Consider the following 14,881-nt stretch of genomic DNA (forward strand, 5'->3'; position numbering starts at 1 on the left):
ATCAGAGGCTCCGGAACTATTGGATCTGATAAAACTCCAGAAGCAACTGTCACTCAGAACTCTGAAGAAATTAAATCCCCAGAAATCCCAAAGAAAGTTAAAAGTCGTATCAATGTATCTGAAGATTTGATTCTGGGAAACAAAGACGAACCTGTTAGAACCAGATCTACCTTCAGGACCTCTGAAGATACTCCTCTGGGACTAGTGTCTCTGATTGAGCCTACGTCCTGTGATGAAGCACTTCAAGATAACGACTGGGTTTCAGCCATGCAAGAAGAATTAGATCAATTCACAAAGAATGATGTCTGGGATCTTGTTCCAAAGCCCAGAGGCACTCACGTTATTGGAACCAAATGGGTATTCAGAAACAAGCTGAATGAGAAAGGAGAAGTCGTCAGAAACAAAGCTCGACTGGTAGCTCAAGGTTATAGTCAACAAGAAGGTATTGATTATAATGAAACTTTTGCTCCAGTCGCAAGGTTAGAATCTATTCATCTTCTTGTATCTTTTGCTATTAACCATTCTATTAAATTATATCAAATGGATATCAAGAGTGCATTCCTTAATGGTTATATATCAGAAGAAGTGTATGTCAACCAACCTCCAGGTTTTGAAAATCCAAATTTTCCAGAATATGTTTTTAAACTTAAAAAATCTTTATATGGACTTAAACAAGCTCCCAGAGCTTGGTATGAACGTTTAAGCAATTTTCTTCTGGAACACAATTTTATCAGAGGGAAAGTTGACTCCACACTTTTCTGTAAGAACCTTAACAATGATCTCATGATATGCCAGATATACGTTGATGATATTATTTTTGGTTCAGTTAACACCTCTGTTTGTCAAGAATTCTCTAAGTTAATGCAGGCAGAATTTGAAATGAGCTTAATGCAAGAACTAAAGTTCTTTCTGGGAATTCAAATTAACCAAACTTCAGAAGTTACATATGTTCATCAAAGCAAATATATTAAAGATGTTCTGAAGAAATTTGACATGGCTGACTGCAACTCTGCAAAAACTCCAATGCATCCAACATGCATTCTTGAAAAGGAAGAAGTAAGCGCAAAGGTTTTTCAGAAGCTCTATCGAGGTATGATAGGCTCTCTTCTCTATCTGACTGCTACTCGTCCTGATATTCTCTTTAGTGTCTGTCTCTGTGCCAGATTCCAATCAGATCCTAGAGAATCTCATTTAACAACAGTTAAGAGAATTCTTAAGTATCTGAAAGGAACTCCTAACCTGGGCCTGATGTATAAGAAAACATCAGAGTATAGACTTTCGGGTTACTGTGATGCAGATTATGCAGGAGATAGACTAGAACGAAAAAACACATCTGGAAATTGCCAGCTTCTGGGAAACAATCTAATATCCTGGGCTAGCAAAAGACAGTCAACTATCGCTCTATCAACTGCAAAAGCAGAATATATCTCAGCATCACTGTGCACAACTCAGATGCTCTGGATGAAGCACCAGTTAGAAGATCTGCAAATCTTTGAGAGTAACATTCCTATCTTCTGTGATAATACTGCTGCCATTTGTCTAAGTAAGAATCCCATTCTACATTCCAGAGCTAAACACATTGAAATAAAACATCATTTTATCAGAGACTATGTTCAGAAAGGGATAGTAACATTGAAGTTCATTGATACAGATCATCAATGGGCAGATATCTTTACTAAGCCTCTAGCTGAAGATATATTTCTTTTTATCTTAGAAAATCTGAACATTCAAAATTGCCCTGAATGAAGTGTGGCTCTGAAGATGTAAAATAAGACTCTGACATAAACAAATGTGTTTCTGCCTCTGACTCTGATACTTCTACCTGTTAAGAAGGTATCTGAGTTAGAAATCTCCAGGAACCAATCCTTTGGTATTCCTGAAGATCAGATACATCAACACGTGGAGCACTTAGCGTCTAACCCTAGAACTTCTAGACAGCTGTCCAGAAGAAAATCAAAGGGAAACGTTTGAGATCTCCTCGAGCAGTGTGCATACTGTTGGGATTAGACATTCATTAATGAGCCTTAATCATTTTTCCCCCAAGCGTGCTAACTTGTGCTTTGTGCTAACGCTGAATAGTGTGTCGTTTTGCATGTGTTTTCGTTTAGGGTATTTAAACACTTTTCTCACATTTCACACACTTATCACTCTCACTCACTCTCAAACCCTCTCTGAAGCATTTCTACAAACCCTTCATCTTCATCAACTATGGATGCTCAACAACAACAAGTTTTCAACTTTTCTCAGCAAATGGAATCCAACACCACTGCCCAAAGTTCAAGCATTCCAACTCCAACGGTTACAGGCGTTTCCATTACTCCAGTGTACAAGGAACCCCATATTCTTGATCGACAACCTCACATTAACCTAGCAACTCCCTTTGAGGGACTGGATGTGTTATGTGAAACACTTGTGGACTTCGACAACATGAGAAGAAATGGAGTAGATCTTACTGAAGAACTCCGTATACAAGGGTGGGAAAACTACTTCCAAAGGCTTTATGGCCCTGTTTACCCAAATCTCATCAAAGAATTCTGGAGATTTGCTGATGCTGATGACCACTTCATCGTCTCCTTCGTATTGGGGGTAAAGATAGTAATTACTGAAAAGTCAATTGCTTCTTTACTAAACATGGAGAAAACTGGAGGAAAAAGGATTTACAACATCAACCCTAGGTCAAAACGCATTGCTGAAGTAATCAATCCAACCATCTTCAAACTCAACACTGAAGGAAATCCTTCAAAGAACAAAGAGCTTCATCAGAACCTCAGAGTATGGCTCAAGATCATTCTGGGAACCATTCATCATCGCCCAGCATCAAACTCCTCTGACTACATCAATGCAGATCAGAAGTGCATTCTTTATTGCATTCACAAGGGTGTAAAGCTCTGCCTTCCTGCACTTCTCTTCAGATATCTCAGAGACTCTGTAAGGGAGACAAGAAACAACATGAAACCCAGATCCTACATCCCTCTGGGAAGGCTTATATCTGATGTTTTCATTGAGAATGGGTTGGTAGATCATCTGGAGAAGAACAGACTGATGGAAGATCTGGCGATAGATACTGGAAGACCTTTGAACGCCAGAAATCTCAAGAGTATGGGAATTCTGAAGAAGATTCAAGTCAGACCCACTATGGATACCTCCTGGGATGCCTTGAAAGATCAGAGGAAGCTACCCCATGGTTTTGCAAGGTTCTTCAAGAATGAACCTGTAGATGCAATCCTCCACTACATGCAGCGTCTGAAGGATGAAGGAGTCGACATCTCTGACTTCAGACTGGATGAGTGTCTAGAGTCAGAAGAAGACTTTGTCAGATTCAAAAGAGGTCCCTATAAGAATAAGTCTTCAAAGGCAAAGAGAGCAAGAATAGGAGAAACTTCTGGAACCAAATCTCCAGCGCCTCTGCAAGAAACTACTGGTACGTCTGCTCCCTCTATTCCCTCTGAACAACTTATGGCTTCTTCTAATCCTCTCCCAACACCACCCATATACACAACCTCTGAAACCCCACCTTCTACAACCAGAACCTCACTACCTCCACCTCAAATTAATCTTGCCCAAACATCTTTACCACGTTCTGAAGAAATGAACCAAACCACTTCCTCTTCATCATCTTCAGCCCCAGAATCACCCCCATACCTTGAACTCTCCTCTGACCAAGAATACTCTGACCCTAACTCTCCAACCTTAGCCCAAATTCAGGCTCAAAACCTTGCTTCACAACAACCAACACAATCTGAAGCAACATCACCTCCCCCAGAACAAACAACCAACATTACTTCTGAAGACCAACCTTCTGAAACTCAACCCTCTAACCTCCACACCTCTGATATCATCCCTCCAAACACCTCCGCTGAACCTGAAACTGAAGCTGAAACTGAACCTTTAACATTAGACTTAAACCCTCTTTACGCTTCACCCCAAAGATCTGAACCTCAACCTGAAGCAGAACCTGAACCTCTAACATTAAATCTCAGCCCTCCAACCTCTTCACCTCAAACCTCTGAACCTAACCTTTCTGTACCTACCCTTGAGGAAGCCATAATGCTGGTCGCAGGGGCTTCAGTACAAAAGGTCAAGTCTCTGACCATTAACTCTGAAGTCAGTGATGATCCTGACTCTGTAAGGACACACTGGAACAGAGTCATTGGCTGGATGACCTCTGAGGCTTTTAGACTGAAGAACATCTCTGAACAAGTCAGAAATGGCTACATCAGAGATGCTGAGGCTAGACTCCAGGAAAGACTTGCAAGAGAAGCTGAAGCTAGAAGGCTAGAGGAAGAGAGATTGGCAAAGGAAGCTGAAGAAGAAGCTAGAAGGCTAGAGGAAGAAAGGGCAAAGGAAGCTAAAGCTAAAGCTCTGGCTGATGCTGCTGCCGAAGCTGAGGCACAAGCTGCTGCCGAAGCTGAAGCAAAGGCCGCTGCTGAAGCACAGCAGGCTCTGACTCAGGGGGAGTCCTCATCTATTGTTCCTATGGTTATCCAGACGCTGGAAGAACTGAAGAAAGATCAGAAGGAACTCCGTGCCAGAATGGATAAACAAGACTCTGTCAACGACAACATTCAGAACATGCTGGCTCTATTGCTTCAGAGAATGCCTCCGCCTCCCAACCCTTAGGCACTTAGGATTTTGTTGCTTTGCTTTCTTTGTTTCTGATGTTTACTTGTTCCTTTTTGCCTCTGTTGCTTTTTATCTGAATACAATGTTTTTCTCTTGAATTATTATTATTTTTGCTGTCTTTTTGATTCTGACAAAAAGGGGGAGAAGTCATTAATAGCTCTGATGAAAATATTGTCTAAATACCTTAAGCACTCTGCAACATATATTTTAAAAAATAAATTTATCTAACTCTAGACTTAAGAAATTGCAGAAGGTATCAAGAAACCTCATTGCTTGGAAGCTCTAGTAAGAACTTCTGAACTCCCTAGCCTATCTCAGGGGGAGCTCTTGTCTATCTGATCTGATATTGTTTATGTTTCATCTGCTAATTAAGTTTGTTTTGTCATCATCAAAAAGGGGGAGATTGTAAGAACAAAAATTGTTCTACAACAGATTCCATGATTTTGATGATAACAAAGGATGAAACCAAAAATGGCACCCTCACGAAAAGTTTCTAAGTGTGCAGGGTTCTAAGGAAAGAAGGAAGAAATCATCAGATACAGAATCATATCAGATACAAATTATCAGAAGACCAGAAGCATCTGAAGTAGAAACACGTTCAAGAAAGTCTAACTCTGAGCAAAACAGCGAAGTATCAGAAGCATCTGAACAAGAAGTACGCTCTAGAAGTTCTGATTCTGAACAACGGTATGTCAAACTCCAGAAGTTCTTAGCGCTATCTGAAGAAACCATCAGAACTCAAAAGAGATCAGAAGTTAGATAGCAAGATTCCAAGATCTCCAGAAACACGAAGACCTTGACTATGGAATTGCTAAATAAGGAAGAGTAACGTTAACTTCAAGTAAAGTTATGGAAATGGACTTCCTAAATACAGAAAGAGACGTTAACTCCAAATTCAAATGAATAGGAACTATTTTTGGAAAGTAATCATTCAAGGAGAGAAAGTTGCTTTGTCAACAAGCAACATAAGTTATGGCACTAATTATTATTCAAGAGTCATTACCTGCTATGATTTTTCAACGGATCCTCCTCTTCTATATAAAGGACTGCAAATCAACTTTGAAAAATAACAAGCACAATATCACAAGATTTTACTGAAACATCAACTTTGAGAGGTTAGAGAAAGCAAGCATACAAAAACAATTTTCATCTCTCTCAACATTTCACAAAGCTTTTGCTTGAAACGTTAAACACTTTGTTCTTACTGTTGTAATATTTGCTTATCTTAGAAGCACTCTAGATTACATAAGTTTTTATCTTTGTTGTATTTCCTCAAGTGACTCTGTGTAGTCTGTATACTTGAGAGGACTAAGAGATCTTTCTCTTAGACGTTGTTTGTAATCAATCTTTCAAGATTAGTGGATTAAGTCCTTGTTGAAGGCGAAATCACCTTGGCCGGGTGGACTGGAGTAGCTTTATGTTATAAGCGAACCAGTATAAAAATCCTTGTGTGATTTTCATTTTGAAAAAGCGCTTATTTTCTAAACAATTCAAACCCCCCCTTTCTTGTTTTTCTCACCTTCAGGTAAAACAACAAATACAAGTCTGTGATATATGTAAAAATAAATTAAAATTAAAAAAAACTAAGTATTTAATCACGGTTATTTAAACCAAATGATGTTATAGATATTATATTTTATATTGATTTTTTTTTTGATATCGTGCTCATAAGATGTATATTTTTTTATGGAAAATGGATATCCTCTACGTGTAATTGTAGAGACTAATCCTCAAGTCGGATAAGATCACAATGGAGCAAAGCTCTCCCTCAAGACAATTTAACACTGATGCGTATCCAATATTGGGTTCGAACTCAGTATCTGTGGTTAAGCTGAAAGAGATCTCTTACTGTAAGATGTAAAATTAGTATTTATAGAAATAAAAAGTGTTTATCTTTTGTTGTACATGAGGAGTATTTGAATTGTTTGAAAGAACTGACACAAATCGATGATGATGCCTCTGATCAAATAAATGTGGATGGATCAAAAATAAAAATATTGGAAAGATGTTGCTAGAGGAAAGTCGCGAGGGTGGTGTTATAGAACTACACATATGGAGGTGAACATAAGATGTGGATTGTCATACTTGATATATATGACAAATATAAAAAACAATAGGGAACTAGAGAGCTAACCCGTTGATGTTGCTTGAGGTAACGCTGCTGCAAAACGAGTATAGGTTGCTGATCACACTAAAACTTACGTATTTTCGACTCCGATTTCACATGCATTCTAGCTGTTTTATTATCATTTTGTTGTGTTATTACTGTGTTTTCCTTTGTTTTCAGGTTTTTACTTTAATCGGAGCCCCGATCGAGAAAAGGAGCGAAAAAGGGCTAAAAACCCTAAAATTCAGCATTTTGTGGTTATGGCCTACCCAATGGCGGACGCCACAGACCAAGCCATGATGTGTCAAACTCAACTTCCCTTAACTCCCACGTTTCCCCACTACTTCCACTAAGGCGCCCCATATTGTGCTTGTGGCGGGCACCATGGCCTTGTGGCGGGTGCCACAAGAGGAAAAACGGTTCCCTCCTATTTTCAAGTTGAAGGGCATCCAAGTCATTTCCATCTTTTTACTTGCTTATAAATAGAAACGCGAATTCACTTTTACAAGGATTCAAACTTAGAACAGAGGCAAACTCAAAAGCAAATTTGTTTCACTTAGGCATATATTCAGTATTTTATAGTGGTAATCGCTTCGCATTGGAGTATTACCACAATTGTGTAATCAAGTATGTGATAGAGTCTGTAATCGAGTTTGGAGCACTTTGGAAGGAAGTTAATCCTGCCGCCATTTTCTTTTCCGCGTTGCAATTTACTCAGCCCTCCGATTGGAGCAGGTTTTTATTACTCGCCTTTATTTTATTTATTTCCCGCACTCGCTTTTATTTTATTTATTTCCCGCACTCGCTTTAAATTATTTATTTCCCGCACTCGCTTTTACTTTATTTATTTCCTGCACTCGCTTTAAATTATTTATTTCCCGCACTCGCTTTTACTTTATTTATTTCTCGCGCTCGCTTTAAATTATTTATTTCCCACACTCGCTTTACTTTATTTACTTTCCGCACTCGCACTACTTTTATTTACTTTAATGCACTTTTACTTTACCATGTCTAACTAAATTTATAAGGTTAGAATGTAAGGATCGTAATTAAACCGATAATCCGTACAATTGTTCGTAGAAACACTTAAGGGCTATTTAACTTTCAACTTAAGTTTTCCCGCACTTCAATTCCGTTGGGTAAGATCGAAAGCCGTCCAACGTCTTTTTAAACTTAATTGTTTTTAACTATTTCAAAAACAGCCAAAGCGCTTTGTCTAGTTCATTAGGAGTTTTTAAAATTAATAAGAAAAGAGTTTTTAAAACTATTTTTGGACGCGTTTATAAGTTTAGAGCCTGGTTCGTAAGAACCTCTTTTGGTTAAGAAATTCAGGTTATAATACTTTTCGACTTAGTCAAGATACTATATTTCTTAAAAATAGGTTTACTACTCTAACACAATGCGCGCCTTTTTATAAGTGACAATAAGAGGGTTTGATTAGGGAGTACAACTCGGTTCTGAATACGCGAAAGCGACAGTTCCCGTTAAATTAGTTCTTTTCAAAGTAGGAAACATTGCCCATAAGTAGCTTTATTAGCAAGTACTTGGATTATCCATTGATTACGTGAATTGCATTCGACCTTGTCTTTATCAATTATAAATCTATTTCAACACTTTACTTTTCATTGTGCACTACAAAAACACTTATTTCGATTGCCTTTGATAAACACCATAACGACAGATAACGATAGATTGACACTTGGTCTCTGTGGATTCGATAATCTTTTATATTACTCTGACGCGTTCGTATACTTGCGAAAAGCACGCATCAAGTTTTTGGCGCCGTTGCCGGGGACCAATTTCGTCAAATTTCATTTTTCTGTTGTTATATCGTTTAGACTTAGGCTATTTTCCGCCGGTCAATGCGAAGAACTGGCAGCACCGGAAGTTTAAGCTTAGTAAACCCTCTGGCGGAACATGAACGTTACGCTCGCGCACGTTTATTCTTTCATAGAATTAAGAGAGCTATGGCCGAAGATCAAAACCAAAGACCTCTTAAGGACTTCGCTCAACCATCTAACGAAGAACCTAGTTCTAGTATAGTAAACCCAACCATCCCAGCTAATAATTTTGAACTTAAACCATCCCTGTTGCAACTAGTGCAATAGAGACAATTCGCGGGTCTCGCTACCGAGAACCCTAACCAACATTTAAAAATATTTCTTCAATTAGCAGATACTTTTAAAACCAATGGAGCTTCTCCTGAGGCAATACGTTTAAGATTATTCCCTTTTTCCCTCAGAGATAAAGCCCTATCATGGTTAGATTCCCTTCCACCTAATTCCATTACGACTTGGGATAACCTTAGGAGAGTTTTTCTTGCTAGATATTTTCCCCCGAGTAAGACCGCCGTTCTTCGAAACCATATAACTAGATTTACCCAAAACCAAGGAGAATCGTTGTTCGAAGCTTGGGAGAGATATAAAGAGTTGTTACGAGCATGCCCACATCATGGCTTAGAAAATTGGTTAATCATTCAAACCTTCTATAATGGACTTCATTACAACACAAAGATGACCATCGACGCTGCCGCAGGCGGTGCTCTGATGAACAAACTTTATCCTGAAGCTAGTGCCCTCATCGAAGACATGGCTCAAAACCATCAATCATGGGGAGTCGAACGAGCGACAGTTAAGAAGAAGGAAGCCCAAGGAGGAGTGCATGAACTAAGCTCTATAGACATGATGCAAGCTAAAATGGACGCATTAGCCCTCAAAGTCGAGCATATGTACACGAACCCGAATACTGTAGCCGCAGTTTCGTCGGATTGTGAGATATGTGGAACCCAAGGACACCAATCCGTAGAATGCAGTCTATTGAATGAAACTCACTCTGAGCAAGTGAACTACACCCAAGGGAACCCATATTCGAATACCTATAACCCTGGATGGAGGAATCACCCGAACTTCTCCTATAAAAACAATAACCCTATTCAAAATAATGCACCTCCGAGACCTAGTTATCAAGCCCCAAGATCAAATCAACCTATGCAACCTGTACCACCGAAGCCGAGCCTTGAGAAAATTATGGTATCACCGCTCAAACCCAACAAAACAAGGAGTTCATGAACCAAAACATTCATGTTAACGAATTGATTACTCAGTTAGGAACCAAGGTTGACCAAATAGTTACTCATACCAAGATGCTTGAAACCCAGATCTCTCAGGTAGCTTTAAACCAAGCCCCTCAGACTACACCTGGAAGACAATTCCCTGGACAACCTCAACAAAATCCGAGAGGACAAGCCAATGCCATTACCCTACGAAGTGGAACGCTTATGATGAGCCACCAAACCCTAGATTGAGTGAACCCGAAACTTCTAAGGCATGTACCAAACCCCCGGACGAAGTAAAGGGACCAGAGGAACCTGAAAACCAGGATAGTCGAGAGAAAGGAGAAGAACCTAAAGATAAAATTTACGTACCGCCCCCGCCATATAAACCACCTATACCATATCCGCAAAGACTCAAACAAACCCAGACCAATAAACAATATCAAAAATTTATTAAAGTTATAGAAAAACTTCATGTAGAAATCCCTTTCACAGAAGCCATCACCCAAATACCTTCTTATGCAAAGTTTCTGAAAGACATCCTTACCAACAAACGTAGACTTGACGATCCAAAGCCTTTGGAATGTAATGCTATTTCCGAGGACAAATTAGCAGAGAAAGATAAAGATCCTGGAAGTTTCTCCATCCCTTGCCTTTTGGGTAATCATGTCATCGAAAAAGCTTTTCTAGACTTAGGAGCTAGTGTGAGCTTAATGCCTGTAGCAGTTTGTGAGAGATTAAACTTAGGAGAATTACAACCCATTAAGATGTCACTTCAGTTAGCCGATAGATCTGTCAAATATCCGATAGGCATTTTAGAAGATGTTCCTGTTAGGATAGGTCAACTATTTATCCCTACTGATTTTGTCGTCATAGACATCAAAGAGGACAATGATATACCAATCCTTCTAGGTAGACCATTCTTATCGACTGCAGGAGCCATAATAGATGTCAAGAAAGGAAAGTTGACATTTGAGGTAGGCGACCAGAAAATAGAATTTATACTTTCGAAATTTCTTATGGCATCTGTGATGGGAGACTCGTGTTATGCCTTAGATATCATTGATGAATGTGTTAGAGAATTAGAACAAAAAGAAATTATTAAGTTACCATGAACCCCCATAAAGAAAGATGATGACTTTAAAGAACCTTACATCGATGATAACCTTTACGAATGTTTATCCCTTACTCCAGATCCTATGCCATGTGTCGCATTACGCGAAAAACCGGCGGGAAAACGAAAACAACAGAGCCGCCACCGTGCGTTATTTATCCCAAAAGAGGGAAAGGAAACGCTCGAAGTAAACCTGGAAAATACATGGTCTCGCGACCAGAGAGAGATGGGATCGGGAGTCGGTTATGCGAAGGGAAGGTATTAGCACCCCTACGCATCCGTCGTACTCGACGGGATCCACGCACAAAAGGAAAGGATAAAGGTTGCTAAAACTGCTCAAAACAACTGCACACACAAGCTGGAAAGAGACACAGAAACGACAAAAGAAACTAACTCGGCAGGATATCGCATCCCGGGCCTACGTAGTCTGTCAGGCACAGACATCAGAGTCGATGTAGTTCGGGACAGGGGAAACGTGCTCGCTAGGATGTCGCATCCTATGCATACGTATCTTCTCTGACAGAAGAAGAATCAGAGCACTCGTAGCTCGGCTAACGCACGCCAAACAAAACCACACAGGAAACCGACTGCCAATCGATGGACTTACGTCAGACTCCACACAAACAGGCAAACATGGAAACCGAATGCCAATCGCTGGACTTACATCAGACTCCGAACCAACAAACACACACAGGAAACCAACTGCCAATCGCTGGACTTATGTTAGACTCCAACAATCAAACAAGACACCGGAAACCAACTGCCAATCGCTGGACTTATGTTAGACTCCAACACAACACAAAGGGGTTGAAAAAGAAAAGGGCGCCCGGAGAGATCAGCTCATCTCCTGCCTACGTACCTCATCTGGTATGAGGATCAGGGCGACGTAGTTCCCCTTAACAGGGAAAAAGGACTAGCCTAACCAGATACAAAGGGAGACACAAACTACTAGGGAGACTACGACTCGAGCCTAGAAGTTGTCATGCATACGATCCCTATATTAAGGTTTCTATCTAACTTGCACAGGGAGCAAGCTATCTTAAACAGCACAGGCAAAGCAAACATACACACAATTAGCACACACTATATACAAACAAAGTGGGCTCACACAAGGTTAGGCTGTGAAACACAAGCCAATTGGAATCGGGTGTAGTTAGCTCTTAACCCTAACATTGAGAGTTAGGGTGAAGCAGATGAAATGGGAAGTGAGGGTAGGACCTCACATCTCTTATCCCTGGCCTGGGAGAGCTTCAGACAGATGAAAGTGTGGGAGTTCAGAAAGTTGGAACTCTTCTCCACAGATGACTGACACAACAAAGATTTTGGGTTAATATCCACAATGCATCAACAGAAGGGGTGTGAGCAAAGTGAATGACACACTGAATAGCAGGAGATGGATTGCACATCTCTTTTATCTGCCAATTGCCTCATAGAGGACTTTTCCTGCTTGGCACAAAGATAAACAAACACAAGCATTGCCTCTTAAGGAGGGCTTCAGACAGGTGTCTGCCCAGTAACAGGACAGGTCTTCCAGACTACATGAAGTCAGAGAGTTATACCTCAAATGGTTAAGCAACCAAGCAAAAGCAAAAGCAAGTTCAAAAGAACTTAAGCAACTTATGTACCTGAAAAAAATCTAACCCAATCAGTATACAAGTCAAACAATCAGACAGACAGTCAATCACACAATCAGACAAATAAGCAAGCAATGCAACAGTGTGCAAGGCACAAGCCAATGGGCATAACACAAACAACTTGGCATCAACCTACAAAACAACTCAAAGTTAGTCAACATCAACCAATTAATCAATCCAAATGAGTGAGCATCGTCAACTATGGACTTGGATGTGTAAACCTGAAATCAAAGCTCAACTGTGAGTCACAAACCACTAGGTCAAGGCCTAGGGTCAAAGATGGAGAAAAAATTCAAAACAGAACATGAAATTTGACATGAATCATCTTCAACCAATCAAAAACACAATCCAAAAAGTCCCACATCAATATCATCAACCAAATTCATTTCATGAACCAAATATGGCAAGGTATGCAAGTTGTGACCATATTGTGACATCAGAATGAACAAATGCACATAAATTCAAAAATGATTCAAATAATCTTGTAAAATTCATGAGTGAACAGAACATACAACATGATCATCACACAAAAAATTAGAGGCATTGGACATCATTAGGCATGGTAATCAAATTGCATAAGTCAAGGCAAGCACAATCAAGCACATGTGTGACACCAAATGGCACACCAACTTAGCATAGGCCTAAAACAGAAATGATTCATGGTAAAAACCTCAAATCAAAGCCAAAACACCCTTTAACATGTCTAGAAATAATGTGCAAGGTTTCACGTTCATAGGATAAAGAACAAGCATTTCATGATCAAATGAAAATCAAGACAATTCAAAAGCTCAAACATGACCATCCAGAATGAAAAATCTCAATCAAATCGGAAATCAATCCAAAATTTCCAACAAAAATCATGAGCAACCACAATATCCATATCAAGCATCATACAAAAAATCAAGGCATTTGGAATTCATTTGGCATGGCAAACAAATTAATCATGTTGGACATCACAAGGTGTGACACCAATTGTCACACCTACCTTAACATGATCATAAATCAGAAACCATAAACGGTAAAAATACCAAATCAACACCAAAATGTCAAGCAAGGAGTCTAGTTTCAACATGTAAAATTTCAGATCCATTGGATAAGCAACCAGCATTTCACAAAGGATATGGCAAGGCAATGTCAAGAATGGACACATGTACACAAACCCTAGCACCAAATATTTTCCAGCCGTGCACAATTTATGAAAAAATGCTCATAAAATACTAGACAGGATAAGGAACATCATGCAAAAAATCTCACAATTTTTGGATCATTATTCAATTATTTATGAATTTTGGAAGGTGAAAAAAAATAAAAAAGTGATAAAGCATAACATATGAATATCATGGAGGGAAAAGGGAAAATATGAAATGCATTTGGAATAAGTGGCCTGAGCCAGAATCGAACAGAGGCAACATTTGAAATGTGGGAAGCGCGCTCAGCTGCAAAACGCAGTGTTTCATTAAACGCTGGTGATAGCCAATGGGAACGCGCGCATGGCAAAGGCATGCACCAATCAGAAGCGAGTTTCACAAACACATGCAAAAACTCAGAAAACACAATCTAATGGATCAAACGCGTGCCTGGAAATTATTTTCATCATCTTCATCAAGTTGATCATGAACAGTGCATGGTCAAGAACAAATTTCTCAGATTTCAAAGATAAGCACATCAATAGATAGATCTTTCAACACACAACACGAATCCAAGCATAGCTAAGGTTAAATCCACACATACAAGAAGAATCGAGCAAATATATTTTCAGGCATGAACCTTTAACTTGACCTAACTCACTCAATTCTGCACGAAATTTAATGATCTAAAGCTCAGGTTAACCAGCATTGAAAGATGAACAACAATAGCACAATCATTTTAAGAAAGGAGAGATTCGATTTAGAACCTCTTGAAGAAGCAGCTTTGGATTTTGTGTTGTTCAGGCTGTGTAATGCTTCCAATCTCTTCTAGAACACTTGTATGGATGATTAGATGAAGAATTAAGGCTCAATTGCACATGAATCCTCCAGAATTTAGATCTGCCATGGATGCTTCAAAGCTTCAAGAATACTTCAACCTTGCACGAATTCCTTTGGATCTTTCTTCAAACTTGCTCCATAATGCCTCCAGATGATGAATCAAGCAAGAAAAGTGCAATGTATTTGAAGAATTTGAAAGAAAAAAGTGAGAGAAAGTTTGATAGGTTTTGATCCGAATCTGAAAAAATGAATGTTATTCTGCAAAAACAGTTATGATTTGTGTTATATACTCCCTCCTAATCATGCTTAGCCAAATGGTAAATGGATTAGCAAAAAAGAGGTGTAAGTGCAAAATTGATATTTCACCTTATGCATGAACATTAT

At 39.3% G+C, this 14,881-nt stretch overlaps 1 non-coding gene across 1 annotated transcript; it reads right to left on the reverse strand.

Moving 5' to 3' along the window:
- Positions 1 to 9,081: 9,081 nt before the first annotated feature.
- LOC127099760 (small nucleolar RNA R71) lies at positions 9,082 to 9,188 on the reverse strand. Its single transcript, XR_007794233.1, has one exon. It is a non-coding gene; the product is annotated as a small nucleolar RNA R71 (small nucleolar RNA).
- Between the last annotated feature and the right edge of the window lie 5,693 nt (positions 9,189 to 14,881).

The sequence above is a fragment of the Lathyrus oleraceus genome, chromosome 6 (genome assembly GCF_024323335.1).
Source record: "Lathyrus oleraceus cultivar Zhongwan6 chromosome 6, CAAS_Psat_ZW6_1.0, whole genome shotgun sequence".
Taxonomy (NCBI): Eukaryota; Viridiplantae; Streptophyta; class Magnoliopsida; order Fabales; family Fabaceae; genus Lathyrus; species Lathyrus oleraceus.